The sequence below is a fragment of the Anopheles gambiae genome, chromosome 2 (genome assembly GCF_943734735.2).
Source record: "Anopheles gambiae chromosome 2, idAnoGambNW_F1_1, whole genome shotgun sequence".
Lineage (NCBI taxonomy): Eukaryota > Metazoa > Arthropoda > Insecta > Diptera > Culicidae > Anopheles > Anopheles gambiae.
Window position 1 is genome coordinate 21,975,134 of NC_064601.1, and position 14,864 is coordinate 21,989,997.

At 46.5% G+C, this 14,864-nt stretch overlaps 1 long non-coding RNA gene across 1 annotated transcript; it reads left to right on the forward strand.

Moving 5' to 3' along the window:
* The first annotated feature begins 10,570 nt into the window (after window positions 1-10,570).
* On the forward strand, window positions 10,571-14,442 carry LOC133392153 (uncharacterized). The gene is made up of 3 exons (XR_009765490.1): window positions 10,571-11,479; window positions 12,808-13,132; window positions 13,877-14,442. It is a non-coding gene; the product is annotated as an uncharacterized LOC133392153 (long non-coding RNA).
* Window positions 14,443-14,864: the final 422 nt, after the last annotated feature.

Consider the following 14,864-nt stretch of genomic DNA (forward strand, 5'->3'; position numbering starts at 1 on the left):
CTCTCCTTGGTTGGTTCCGCTCGGAATCCTAAATTACGCATTATTACATTTTTCATTCATCGTTTGCCTGCACCGGTAAATGTCAATTGCTACCCCCAATTCCAGGAAATGGATTTTTGTTGGCCTCCGTCCAGCCACAAAACGGACAAGTGGACTAATGAATGTTTGAATTCAAATGCTCTCTTTACCGCGCAAGGTTTTCCCACTCCGCAGGACCAGGAGCACCGTACAACAAACAAGATTTATCTCCTCAAGTTTCCTTCCGGAACGAGTCAATCTGGCGCTGAAGCGTGTAAATGGGATCTTAATGGCACGGGAGCTTTAAAACGAGTAGCAACAACAACAAAAGCAAAAAGAAAGCACGAAAGTTCTCTTTAAAGCGCCTGCAAGTATGCACAGAGCGGCGACAAAAAATACTCCCGGGGGGACAATTTGCCACACAAGGATAATCAGTGTGTTTCTTTCATTTTCGGGCGTGTAAGCCGTAAGAGGGAGAGAGTGGGGCACTAAAGCACTTTCAAACGAGTTCCATTGTTAGGCTACAACACCCGCTCATTACAATGGCGATAATGATCGCAGCTCCGACGGCCTGGGTTCGGTCGGAAAGGACTTACTGTCGACGAAGGTTTTAAGCGCACTCCCGGCAGGGTCGTGCGAGTAATGAAGCGATCATTCCTCCACCTTTCCTTTTCCCTTTCAGCACCACTGTTGCGCAGATAGCAGGTAAAACAGGTACACCAATCAAGGGCAGCTGAGGGAAGAGCGGGTTTCCTCAAAGAAGAGGAATAACAAGTCCCCAATTCCAAATTTGTTTCCTTGTTCAAAAGCCCCCCACCATCGGCTGCCTTCGTGTGCAGCTGCGGTGAGATTAAAATAATAAATAAATGCTTTCGTAGTCTCTCTCTCTCTCCTTGCTTCTCTCTATCTCTCGCTTGTTAGCAGAATCCATACATAAATTGAAAGTTTGCATTTCCAGCAAACGAGACCACCCCCCCCCCCCACACACACACACACACACACATATCAGGGCATAACCATCCGTTGGTTCACGTTCCGGTGGACAATAAATTTGTTTTCCTCCAGTTGTTCCATGGGCCCGCGTTCGGCGAAATCCGTTGCCAAATAAGCCTTTTTTCTGACATAGCTGCCTCATTCAGCCCACACACACACACCCACACACACACAGGGGGTAAAGGTCTTGCGGTACAAGACATACAAACAAACAGTTTGCTCGCGATAACAATCTGTGGCCTATTGGATGCGAGTTTTTCGCGCAAGTGGCATCGTTTGCCAAGGCAGACTTGTTGCCTTCGCCGTTTCACCCCGGCCATCGCGTTCGTGGTTTGTTTTATTCCGCTTTGCCGTGGGACCGTGTGCTGTATGAGCTGTGTGAGATGTATGTATCATGGCGTATCATGGGAAGCTTGCTCGCTACGACCGAGCAATCTGTTCCCAAATCGTAGCGCAGATGTTTTTGACCAATTTTTGTGTGTTTTTTTCTGTTTTCCTTTCGCCCTTCCTTTAACACCGGTTCGAAACGGATGGCCTATCAACTGATGCCCAGCAGTATCGCAAGAGCCTTTCATCACTGCTCCAAAACATAATGCATCCCGTATGGCCATCAGTGCAAAGTTCAGCTTTTGGTTGCACGTTTCTCGAAAAATCCTCGCAAAACCCAGTTAGCCCTGCCATGTATACAGTAGGCGCTGGAAACCGCGCAAACACCGCGGAAAGCCGTGATTTTCCCATCCAGCGCTTGCACCGCAGCCGCCAAAGCAACCGGCGACCACAGGAGCTGGTTAGTTAGTGAGCGAGTGAGCCTGTTCCCCCGGACTGGTGCAGCGGCGGTCGGAACAGCTGTCAGCAGTTCAGAGCCATCGTGCGTGCATTGATAAAACCGCAACTCAAGCGCCGGAAAGGATTTGGCCAAGTGGCCAAGTGGACATCGGTTGTAGACGTACGTGTTCAGTTTATTTGACTAGCCTGCCAAAATGGGCGTGTGTGTGTGTGTGTGTTTGGTGTGGCTCTTTACTGCGCAGTGATGTGCGGCTTTTGTTGTGCAGCTCGAAGTTTGTGTGACCACGGTCAAGCCGTGTGGACAGCGCTGCCAGGCCAATTGGTGACCTAGCTTCCCGTGGAATCCTCATGCACTGTCAATAACCTGCAAATATCCGCTGATGAACGGAATGAACCACCATCATAGTGGGGAGGAGGGAACGGGGGTTGATTTCCACGTCGGAATGTCGGCCTTGCGAAGACAGCGTTGATATGTTTGTGTGTGTGTGTCCCATTCGGTATGGATTTTGGTGTAACGCGCGTAGACACTGTACAGGATATAGCGGGCTCTTCGCACAATTCCGCGGCACTGTAACCGGGATTCTATATTCCAGCTCGCGGAACACGTGCTAGCGCTGGATGGAGAATTCTTTGCATGAGCGACATTTTAATTAATTTGTAATCATTTGATGCGCACACACGTGCCAATGTCGTACGCAACGGTTCAGTGCACCGTAAATGAAGTGTGTACCATCGAAATCGGTCGCCGTTTGGAGAAGCGTTTGTGTGCTTCTGTATGTAACATATTATAGGAATGTGACGCATTTTCGCGAAATGTGCTGAATAAGTGCTGATTGTGAGGAATGCAATGTTGCAGGGAGTAAATATGTTTCGAAGCATTCGAAAATCAACGAATAGGATGGAACCTGTGAGTGGTCAAAATGGTTTAAAATTACAATGTATGTAGAATTTCGGATTTATATTTGAATAGTTTGACATTAGCTTGCTTTATTTCAAAATGCCTTATTCATACTTTCTTACTAACGAATTACTTCAATTTTAGATTTGCTCCACACAACAACGTATGATGAATTGGAATTGCTTTAACTACTACTCAGCTCTCTAACTCACAACCTATTAGTGGCCAACCGCATCCATGTGGTTAATCACATCAAAGCGATTGCTTTCGCATGTCGTCACACTCGAATAATTCACTAAAGAAATGCCATACGATCATTGAATGAATGCGGTTTTAGTGTAGAAATTGTTACGCTACTGAAGAATGGAATGTTTTAAAGCTGCGCCCTCTAGTAGCAATGACTCATGCCTCGCACCATCATCATGATCCGCCGTACACTAATCACAAACTTCATTAGCAAACGTTTGAAAACACACTTTTGAAATGTTTCACTTTGCCCGTTGGTACGCTTATTTAGTCTTCGTAATAGTTGTAATAGCGTTCCTGCTTCCGAATCACAAAATTGCTTTCCAATTCATCCTGCAAAACCATTTGCTAACGGTCTTTGTGCTTTGATCTGCAAGCGGAAGGAGGACCGTACCCCTCCGCATCCGGAAATATATGTTTTCAAACATACTTGTTGGCACCGGAAACATAATTGCCTTTTTTTGTTCGTTTTTTTTGTTCTCTAACGCTCGGTGCCCGGAAGGAAGCTTACCTTTTTGTTTGCTGTGTGGGAAACATCACACACCGCTATCCTGCTGATGACATGTTAATACAGACATACGGTGGAATGGAATCTTTTAATTCGTTTCCTTTCGTCAGCACTTAATGAAGCGCTTTGCTGTCCGTGCGCCTTACATCCGGCATTTGACCGTGCAGTCAGTGTTGGCTACATGTGCTTCAAAAGCTTGATTTAAAAAAAACACACACACATCGGCAAAAACACCATCCGGACGGTAGCGTACAGGTTGGCCTCCCAGTTACGGTAATGATGATTTATACTATTTACATTTTCTTCATCCTCGTCCTTTCGTGCTGCTGGGGAATGCTCGGTTTGCCCATCTCGGACACTCTCGAGCACGTTACTTTTACCGTGTGTTGTCACACACACACACACACACACACACACAGAGGCCAGCTCAAACGTGCGCTCGGTTGGTGAAGGGCGGAGAAGCAAATGTTATTAATTTTAATGTATGCAAAAGCTCATTCGCGGTCGCACTACCACAGCACAGTGGTGCCGCAGCAGCCCTGTCGCTTGGCAATTGGAGCTGCAGGGGGTGGGGGGGGGGGGGAAGTTTTCGTCTCCAACGTGCGCGGGTGCGCGTGTCCTACCTGGCAGACAGTTATTACGTACTTACGCTCTAATTAAAGTTGATATCAGGCTGAAGTTGTTAGCGAGTGTGCAAACTAGCGCGATAATAAGATTACGGCCAAGATGCTCCGGGAAGGATTGAAGCTACGGCGGCTGGGGACGCATTTCACGCCCTTCCTCTGGCGGGCTGTTTGGAGTGCAGTATCCTAACGCCAATGTTTTCCGGTGCCGCTCTCCTTTCGCGTAGTTTGAGTCGAGCGAAAGGGGGGGGGGGGTGAGCATCACATCCAGGGCGACTGTCTGGGCGAAAGCCAAGCAAAACAGCAATTGCACCAAGGCAAAACAGTGGGTGGAAAGCAACTGAGCAAACCCTTAGGATAAGCGGGAAATGTGCATCTCTTTAGCTTGTTGGTACAGCGGGTGCGCACTTTAACAGCACTAAATGGTGCTTAAATCGATTTTATGCAATGGACGAACAGAATAAACACCGTCCGGGTGATGTTTAACCATCGTAATAATGATGAAATAACAGCGCGAGAGAAAGAGACAGTATGTGTGTGTGTGTGTGTTTTTATAATTTATCGTACAACAAAACATCAACATGAATGCAACCTCTAACGTGTGCATTGAAATGCTCTTCAGCGTTGGTGCATTTTTATGCACGCTTTTCATGCCATAAGTGCATTCATAAAGTAATTCCGAGGCGTGTTTTCTTATCATCGCTGTTGAATATTAACCTACCGTAATGTGTGTTCGTTGCTGTCCGCTTTTGATAAATTAGCACGGTGTTAAATATTCATACGTGTGGGGTTGATTAATTTCCTTTCGAGAAAGAGAGAAAGCGAAACAGAGAAAAAGGAAGAGAGAAAAAGCTCAACCACCGATGTTCACCGCACGATTTGCTTTTGTTTGCTCTTTTAATAGTTTGCCATAACAAAAGCTGTTCATCGCGACCGCAACAAAACATTCACCCACCTCCGCCCGCCCACCAGCTGAGGACAAGAACCCTCCATGTTCGTGAATGTCCCGTTTGTGTCTTGCTCCGTTTGGTCCACCAAGCGAGCCACCTTTGCCTTGCGTCGTCGGCCACGTGTGTTAACACGCCGTGTGGGTGTCTATGTGCGCAAGGGAGACGCGAACGATCCTTTTGGCCAAACGTGTGGAAAGCCGTCAGTTCCCAGAACTGCAGACGATGACGGGCGGCTTCACACATCCACCGGCACGGCCCCATGGACACGCGACAAATGAACATCATTTCGTGTCGATGTGTGTCACAACCGGTAGTAGCGGTGGCCAGAACGAGCGAGAACGAGCTGGGTCTGTTTTGTGCCCGGAGCGTCTGACAGCAACAAATGGACGGCCCATAATTAATAGCGCACGTTCACGACAGCTACACGGTTGGTCGGCAGTGGCCTCTCGTCGGCTTCCGATTCTCATTAGAGTGGGCCTTCTGCTCTATTGTTTTTTTTTTCTTTCTCTCTCTCTCTGCCTTTCTCTCTCTCTCTCTCTTTCTCTTTCTCTCTCTCGCTATATTGCTTGCTTGGTGTAATTAGTCCGTCTCCCAAGTGTTGGGTAAAGCAAACGTCACGAAGGTTTCATAATTACGTTAATAAACCTATAGCTTCAGATTGGCCATTTTTCTATCACTGTATCTCTCCGTCTGTATCTCGATAGTGAGTGGTATCTAGATAAGATTATCAAACCTGCTGTACAGATTATCCTTTGTACCGCAATGTTTTACAGTTTGAGCTCTTAATTTATGGTTGTTTGAGTACAGCTTGAGCTCTTGTGCAGGTGTTTTAACGATATGTATACCTCAAAAACAGTTTACATGCCTTATAATGTTGTGAATGTTGCACAATGAGATTGAAAAAGTATCACAAATCCTATAATTGCATAACATCACACTTCAGATATTTCCACGGATATTACAGCTGAGGGATAATACCATAAATCCCGCTAATCTGGCAGTCATAAAATTATCCGTAAATTGTCTTTACAAAGTACGATACCATGAATAGGGTGTAAATTTCTCTGCTCTGCTACGTGAATTTCTTTAAATGCATTGCTCCTGCCGAGTAATATTATCTGATGGGAATGTGTTATGGAATTTTCGTGATAATTTTGTTACAAGTCCCGCCACCATTGCTGGTACGGTGCTTTATAATTCAAACCTTTTTTTTCCCCTTCCTCTATCTAAACTTTCTCTCATTTAACATGTCTCGGATGGTTCCGCGAAACAATTATTAGTAATGAAGCCAGATTTATTGGAAGATGCGCAAACTCCCCTCCCGCCCCGACCCGGTTGAAGGCGGCAACCGACTCGCTAAATAACGCTAGCCAGCGGGCCCTTCGTTCTCGGAACGCCGGAACGATACTTGAGATTCTTTTAAGCTATACTATCAAACAAACTTATCGGCGCTTGTACGTGCGTGTGTGCCGCGGGCGCTCGTAGGGACCGTTTTCTTGGAACGGTCTAAAAACGATTCTCAAACCCTTTCGGTTGAAATTAGACAGCATACTTAAGGATTTGCTCAACGTTTTAGCCGTCGGCGTTCGCTGCCTTGCTTTCTCTCCACGGGTGAGCGCCGTGCTTCACCGACGAGTGCTTATTGCATATCGATACGATCAATTATGGGGCTTCGGGCTGCAAACCGATACTAATCAACGACGGTGAGAGGCAACTCAAGCGAGCGGCGAACTGCATTGTTGTAGTTGTTTTATTCGGCAATCCTTGCACTATTCCCGACGCGCACGACGAGCAAGTTTTAGCACGCCGTCGAAACTAATAACAATGGCCAAGTGGCGCGCTTTGGTGGGGTTGTGGGGCTGGTGGTAAAGTTTTACCCTTCGCTCCCGTTTTGGCCAAAGTTGTACGAGCCGCGTTGTGATACACGCGATCGTTTGCTCTCCAATGAACCTGGTTCATTTCGGTCAGAAGAGCATAACAGTAGATTCTGCAAGCCGGGGATGGGTTTTCGTGGAAACAAAAAAGTACTATTGTTATGCTATCATTCCTGGAATGATTGATGATCCCGGCATATACACAAACAGAGCGGTTGGATCGGCTAATGGCTTGAGGGTTTGCGAAACGGCATCTTCTGCTGTCGCGTGTGTTGCCAACTGCTGTCTTCTTCGTGCACGATGTGATTATTGTGTGTTTTGGATGGTCTTGGAGAGCGGAAAAAAGTTGAACCCAAAAGTACGCCTAACCGGTTGCTCTAATAATAAGTCTTTGTATTAAAAAAAGAAGAGGATTTTCCCTCATTAAAGGGCGAGAGGTTTTCCTAACGATTGGCTGAGGCAAGGGATAAATCGAAAAAAGGACGAAAGGATTAGATACGACTAAAGGCGTGTGTTGTTCACCAGTAAACTCGCGGCTCGAAAAGTCTTTTTACCCTTATGTTTAACAAAGTGTCCCTTACCGGGCGCGGCTAAATAGGGGTTGTTGAGGGCTAAAAAACACAAAAAATCGTCTTGCACAAAACCCATCACGTGGGGCGGATCATCTCATTAGTTTAGCGGCATAACCCTGGGAATAATTGAGCCATGCTTAACAAGCTGAGACGGAATGCAACTGGATAGTAAAAGAGCTAAAACATTTTGAATATGTAATACAATAAGAAAAACGAGTGTATAAATATTCTGAGAAAAGGTGTACGAATTACTCCCCTGTTTTAAAGGGGTTTCTGGCGAAGTGACAACAAGCCCGGATGCACCAGCGAACTGGCGGTGATTTAAATGTAAAAGTCACCCAACCAGACGCACTTGTCAAAACATCTCCCACAGCTCCTGGTCACCGATGACAGAGCCAGACCCATTCCCGCCCCATCAAGCAGGCGGTGGCCGAAAGTGTACTTCACGACATGTTCATACTGACAGCCTCCTGATAGACCATGGCCTCCTGCGCCCGTCACTACAACTGCTGCTGCCCTTTTTGGGGCGTGGTGAGTAACATTTTCCAATTATCCTTTTCCCCCCAAATACATTGTTCCCCTTGTCACCCACCGAAACAAGCAGCGCAGACAGAAAGACAATCTGTTGCAAATGCATTCTGTCAGATAAAAACCACTCAACCATGTGGCCAAACCGAGACGCTGTTCACTTTGCCATTGCCTCCACACCATTCCTCTACACCTCCCATCGGCCTCTTGCCCACACTTTTTGACCGGTAGCAATTGTGACTTCGGCGAATGCTGGTATCAGATGTGTTTTTTTGCTGCGCTATTTTATTTAAAATCAGCCTTTTTTTTTGTTCTTAGTGCTACTGCAGATTCCCCCTCTCGCACCATTCGCTCTTCGCTCTTTTCGATTAAACTCCATCCCAGCTCGGTTGGTGGCAGATTCAGGTTTTCCATTTCCTTTCCGGTTGGAATTTATTGGCGAAGTGGCTTTCGGGGGCTCCCGCCCATCCATCCGGGAAAGGAGGAAAAAGAAACAAAAAAAGCGACGGCACAATTGCACCACTACCACCCAGCAAATGGGTGAGGTGGGAAAGGGAGGAGGGAGCAGTACCCGCTTTTACTACGCCGCACTACTTGCGATGGGAGATTTATTTTCCACTTCTGATAAAAGTGCACTTCGCCGAGAAGGGATGTTTAATTTCTGTTTGAAAAAGTACGGCACTAGGAGGGCAAGAAACCTCCCCATTCGTTTTCCGATGAAATGACAAAATGAACACGAAAAACCCGACAAACGAGCGGGGTGTTTGGTAACTTTGTAGTGCAGCGATCCACGGTGTGGCGAATGGCCGGTTTCCGTTTACCGTGAATCTGTTCCGCGATTTTTACTTAGTTTGCTGAACGTTAAATACACGGTACGATAATTCCAGCGAAATGGTTACCCATTGTGCTCTGCATGTACAAGCGAAGTTGGTGCGAAACTGCACCACGGTATTCGGGTCGGGTTTTAGTTCGGGGACGGTGAAAGGTACACACACAAACTCAACTCGTTTCAATCCGCGATCGTTTACTGTGTGTGAACTCTTGTTCGCTGTTAATTAAATAACATTTATGCGTATTACGGGGCTGAGTTGAGCATCAGGCGTTTTGATGGGGTCGAGGCGGTTTAATGTATTGCCTACATTGCATTCATGGCCAGTAATTCCGTTCAATTCGCGCGCTCGTTAATTAAAGTAAAACAATGCGCTATTGTTACACTAAGCAGGGTGGGGAGGAAGGGGAGTAGAGTGGTGAAACATCGGGGAGAGAGTTGATCGACGCTATGAAAAACACATTAATAATTTTACACAATTCTATGTAACGGCTAATGAAAGACGAACGGCTGGAATGAAAATATTGCAAGCGCGAGTAATACACTGCTGCTTCCCTGTTCCAATGTTTCTCCGAAATGCGCATGTAAAATAGCGCACAAGTACTAAATAAAGTTGCACGTATTTTGTTATTATTCCATCATAACGCAACATCACTTTTTGTTTGTGAATATTTGCAATACACAGAGCCCTTGAACAGCTAACCTGGGCACGCGATGGTACGAAACATAGCACTAAAGCTCACACACTAAGCCTACATGAATGCGCTCGGCTGCGTTTGATCTGTGGGAGTTTTTCACATTCCCCTCCCCCACAGTCATGTGTGCTCCAACAACGACGACGAGCGAGAAGTGTCCCACCGCTGGTGACAATTTGTCATTAGCAAGCGGAAGAAGTCATAAAGATAGAAGTCCCTGGGTCCGGGTTACATGCGATTGCATCAGAAATGAGGGCTCCCTTTTATGGCCGTGGCTTTTCTGTTTCCATCACTTTTCCTCATTTTTGCTTTGCATGCCGGTGTCTTTTTGAAAGCCATTTCCGGGAATGCCAACAACACGTCGTCGTCGTCACTGGTGTTCGCTGCACATCTCTTAATCTGCTTACCAGACCCGGCACCGACCCGGTTGGATGCCTTCGCTTTCTCTGAGCTCGAGCTTTCCACTTCCCAAGGGGTGACAATACACGGATTGTCATGTCATAGGCTCTGTTGTTTTGTGCGTGGCCGCGAGTGAACCGTGCCCGACCCGCCTGGTGGGATGTGCCTGGAGCGCAGTGTGAAAATGGGGGTTCGTCGCCTGACGAGGCCGTTTTCTCCCTCACGGGTGTATTTCCACACCGGTGTGGTGCTGATGATTGTGGTATTAATGCTAAGCGGCCCAGTTTGAAATGCTTCGGTTGTTGGGTGGGTTGGGCGCAAGACTTTCGGCTTTTGCCTATGGCGGTCATAAATCTTTGCCCTCGCATTGTTTTTGGCCGTTTCGATATTGTCGTTGTGAAATTTGCCATGCAGGAAGAGTGCTGCCTGCTTGTATATACTGTACAATGATCTACTAACTGAAAATGAAATATTTATGGAAATTTAAAAAAAAATCAAAACCCTCCTCAACCACCTTTCAACCCATTTTGATCCGATCAAACTCGCTGCCTGTGCTACATTGTACCATCAGCAAAGAAGAGTGGAACGAAAAACAGTTCTAAGCGTTACTCATAAAACATGTACATGCATTAGGTAAAAAAAAATGCGATTGGCGGACTTGAATCGTGTGGTGCAGCGGGCGGCGTGCTGCTGCTTTGTTGTGCGGGCCGGGATAAATCTTGAGCTCACTATCTCAAATCATTTCCAATAAGCCAGCGCCAGGCGCACGCCCTTACCATAAATATGCAATGCGCCGCCTGTGCTGCTAGTGCTGCCAGCCCTGGGTATTTTATCACTGTGTGTGGTTCGAGCTGCTCGCATCCTTTTGCATGATGCGGATGCTTTCGTTTATTCGATCGGCACTCAAACGGACCCACCGAAAACCTGCGCCCGTATTCCCCAAGTCCCACTCACCCGAGCGATGTGCGGGACGTTTGCATAGCCAAATGAAACTCCCTCTGCACACAAAAAAAAAGAAAAAAAAGATGAACAAAACTGGGGAGCTAGGCTGCTTTCGAAATCAATCTACTTCATGCAATTCCCCAGCTGGGGAGAGTTGCCCGTGTGTGGCTCGGGGAAAAAAGAAAAAGATTATTTCATGAAACATTCATGCACTTGATTCGCTTTGCCAAAATCCTCCAGAATTTGATCTGACTGAAAGAGGGAGCTTGTGTATGAGTGAGAGAGAGAGAAAGAGTAAGAGACTACTCGTTGCAGCATTGTAGTGTGCGGCTCTACTGCGATGTGGTTTGTGCCGCTACTGCTGACGACTGCTGTGCATGGTCGTAAAATCGTAGCAAGCTATGGAAACGGTTGATGAGAAGCAATTGTCAATTGACGTGCCCCGGTGGTGTGTTGTGTTTTGCTCCATCCCGATTTTGGGAATGTTTTGCGTCCGCTCTTTGTCTGTGTGTATGCCATTTTCTCTAAAGATCATCGCTGTAAAAGTACCGAATCGTTAAGTGTGCAGTCAACAGGAAAGAACAAAACTGAAAGAACCGGGATATTGCAGGACAAAAGGTATGTTTGGGAGGCCGTTCGTTTGTGAATCGAGGAAATAACGTGTAGAGGGTGATCTAGGGGGGGGGGGGGGGGGGTAAAGGAGACAGCGTAAGAGGGGTAAATCCATTAAACGGCACTTTAGATGAGTGTGGGAGGATTTTTATTCGGGTTCAGTTACTACAGGTCGCCACATTTCCTCCCATGCCCCTGTGGCACGAGCCTGACTATTGAACGGCAGTAATAAAAGGCTTCGACAAACTATAAATAAGGATGTCAGCATTGGACCGGGCCGGTATGCCGTGTATGAACGAGGAGGGACGTGTGTATGTGAGCACATATTGTTCACTGGATCGGTTGCCCGTGTGCATAATGCCACCTATACGCTAACGCACACGAACACATCTGCACACACACACATGCCCACAATAATGGAATAGGTAATAGGAGAAGCATCCATAATGTCCTTCTAGCTGGAAGATGTATTTCTTCATGCATTACGGCAAGTGTTTCGAGAATTCCGCTACCCACACACACACACACACACACACACACACACACACACATACACATACATACACACAAACTCAAATCCACAAAGCTTCCACTGGAGGGCACTGAAGACGAAACGTGCTGCAAAGTCCTGGCACAAGCACTCGCACGGAATGGAAGCACCACATTACCTACATACACAGGGAGAGACATGTTCACTGTACAGTCCCGTGGCTGTAATAAAGTGAAACTATTTATGACCTACACGCCGCCAGTGCCAGCGTACATGGGCCACCTTTTCCAGCGTGGGCCAGTCTGGCGACGGACGCCAAAGGAAGGAGTTTGAACGTCACCGGGTGGTAAAAAAGGTATGCACAACGATACCGTCCGCATGTTAATGCTACAATTGCTGGCCGGATGGGACCCGCCGGGTACAGCAAAACTGATCTTCCCACTGGTTAGGAGAGGATGAAGGTGGTACAATCCACCACCAAAGCAGGAGGCGATCCATCAAACTTAAATAGACTACACCAGCATAATGCTTGGTGTGATTTACTGAATCTCGGAGCGCTAGTTACTGGTGAAAGAAGAGTGGCAAAAGGCGGTTGCTTTAAAACACAAAACACCTACCGAAACTCTTGAAACGGTCGCTGGAAGGGGTGAGTGTATGATTAGGCTAACGAAGCCCCATTTCATACGGTGTGTTGAGCTTTCCTGCCAGTACGATCCGGTCGATGTTGATAATTTTAAATGCAAATCTGTGTGCCTGTGCTGTATTATTGGTACTTTTTCTTTACAAAGCAGCTAGAAAATAATGCAATGTTTGAAATACGTTTTCTTTTCCATTTCATTCACAGCATTACGTGCCCGCAACGCACGTTGCCTGCTGCTATCGGTTCATCGCAAGAAACAGATCGTAAATCACGGCGCTACTCGCAGCACGGGGCGGATGTAAATGAGTGTGCGGCGCCATCCTTGACACTCGAGTAATGTGGGCACGACCGTGCCCTCTATCCCGCATTTGCTCAAACGGTAGAAAAAATAATACTATGAAAGCGCTTGCTTGAAGCTTTAATATTGCCTCCGTGCACGTCATCGCCCGGTGCCTGTGACAGCAGCTTCCGGCAGATGGATACGCACCCGTCAATCAGTCACTTCGGCCTGCGTCTGCTCGTATTCGGGGTAAGTCGTAAGCCCCGTTCGGTGTTTGTAGATGAATTCTCTGATCTCGACAACCACAAATCGCTGCAATGGATGTTTGAATTCTTTATCCTGTAACACTGTAAGAACGTGGAAAAGGTGTACATTTTTTATTTCATTTTGCCTGCCGTTTTTTTCGCCTTTTTGGGTAGGAATATTGAATTAAAATGAGAAAAGGGGGGAAACTTAGCTTCAGCACTTTTTAGACAGATATTAATACATTCTGCCGGCAGAAGGTTTACTCCCAATTGTAAGCAAAGAGTAAGCAACGATAGCAAGAAACAGCCAGAATTAACATAAATCTCGTCACAATATCAAAGAGGAGCTGCCTTGCGTGGGGTTTGTCTGGAGGTGTCTCGGTGGGTGAGACTGTTTGGTTAAGTTTGGTACCCAAGCGACATACGACCTTCAGGGCAGCCTGCGGCTGGTATAATAATCGACGATTCGTCGTGATTTTTTTTTTGTAAGTTAGCGGTTGGTTGTTGATTTGTATAAATGGAGGGTTAAGGACAGGCCGGATGAACGGTACTAAGTGTTGTCGGTTTTATTGAATTTCATGAATGTGGATTTGCCAAATCCATCTGGCTTACCAATGTCAATAATAGCTAAATTCTTATTATTTATAAAAATTGTTGCATACAGAAAGATGGTTGACTCCCTTCCTGTAAACCAGCAAACGATGAAGCAAACTTATGTGTATTATTTCTTTTTCATGAATCCTGACAGCCGTTATATAGTACCTACGGGGCTGCTTCACTGCGAACCTTCCCTGCTGCTTCCCTTATTTCCTTATGTCAACAGCTGGCAACAGAATATCACTCCAGAGCAGGCCAAAGTCAAACACGTGCCAAAAGATATGCGGCCTTTGACGGGATGCATCGTATGTCCTTTTGATGGATGTTTATGCTAAGAGGCACCTTCGTCAAGGATGTCGAAGGCAACAACACAAAAACCATTCGCCTGTCGCCTTCCACCCTCTGCTGCCTTTTCCTTGGGCACATAAGCGCAAATACATATCGCGAGGTAGAGCCAAACATGTAAATAAGAAAGCTATTCCGAGCTCTTTGCCTTTTTTGAAACATTCTTTTCTTGGAATGCGACCTTGAACGGAAACATTTTCCATTCTGGACAGATTGCTGGTCGCATGAGCAATGCGGAAATGTGAAGCTGTTTAAAGCCTACATAACATGCTGATGCCTTTTTGTACCACCTATAAGGGACCAGGTAGTTTGGCAGCGTTTTGGTGAAAGGTTGTTATCAGTCTCACCATTGTTCGGTGCAAATCAACAAGAAAAATAAATAAAACATTTATCACCGAACCTATTTCCTATCACATTTTTCTTTGCACAATCGAAAAAAAAAGCCGAACAATTTTGCTGTGTCCCTATAGTGCCTTCCGTTTGTGCCCTAACGCCCTTCGGTTCAATCAATTCTGAGCGATGTTGGTCTACCGCTGCTCATGTTTGTTCAATTTCAGAAATAAAAGCTCCACCCCGAAGCGATTCGTCACTGGTGTGTACTCGTCTCGCCGGGTAGGCAGCAGATCGTCAACAGCTTTCCCTTTCGCTTCCAGCTCAGACAGAAATCATCTGTTGAGCAGCAGCAGCAGGAGCTCTGTTTCGTTCACTAGGCGTAGGCTTCCCCCGTTTGGTTGATGTGAAATGATCACCCCTTTTTGTGGTGTGGCCTGCGATATTTTACGGCTCTCGGTTTA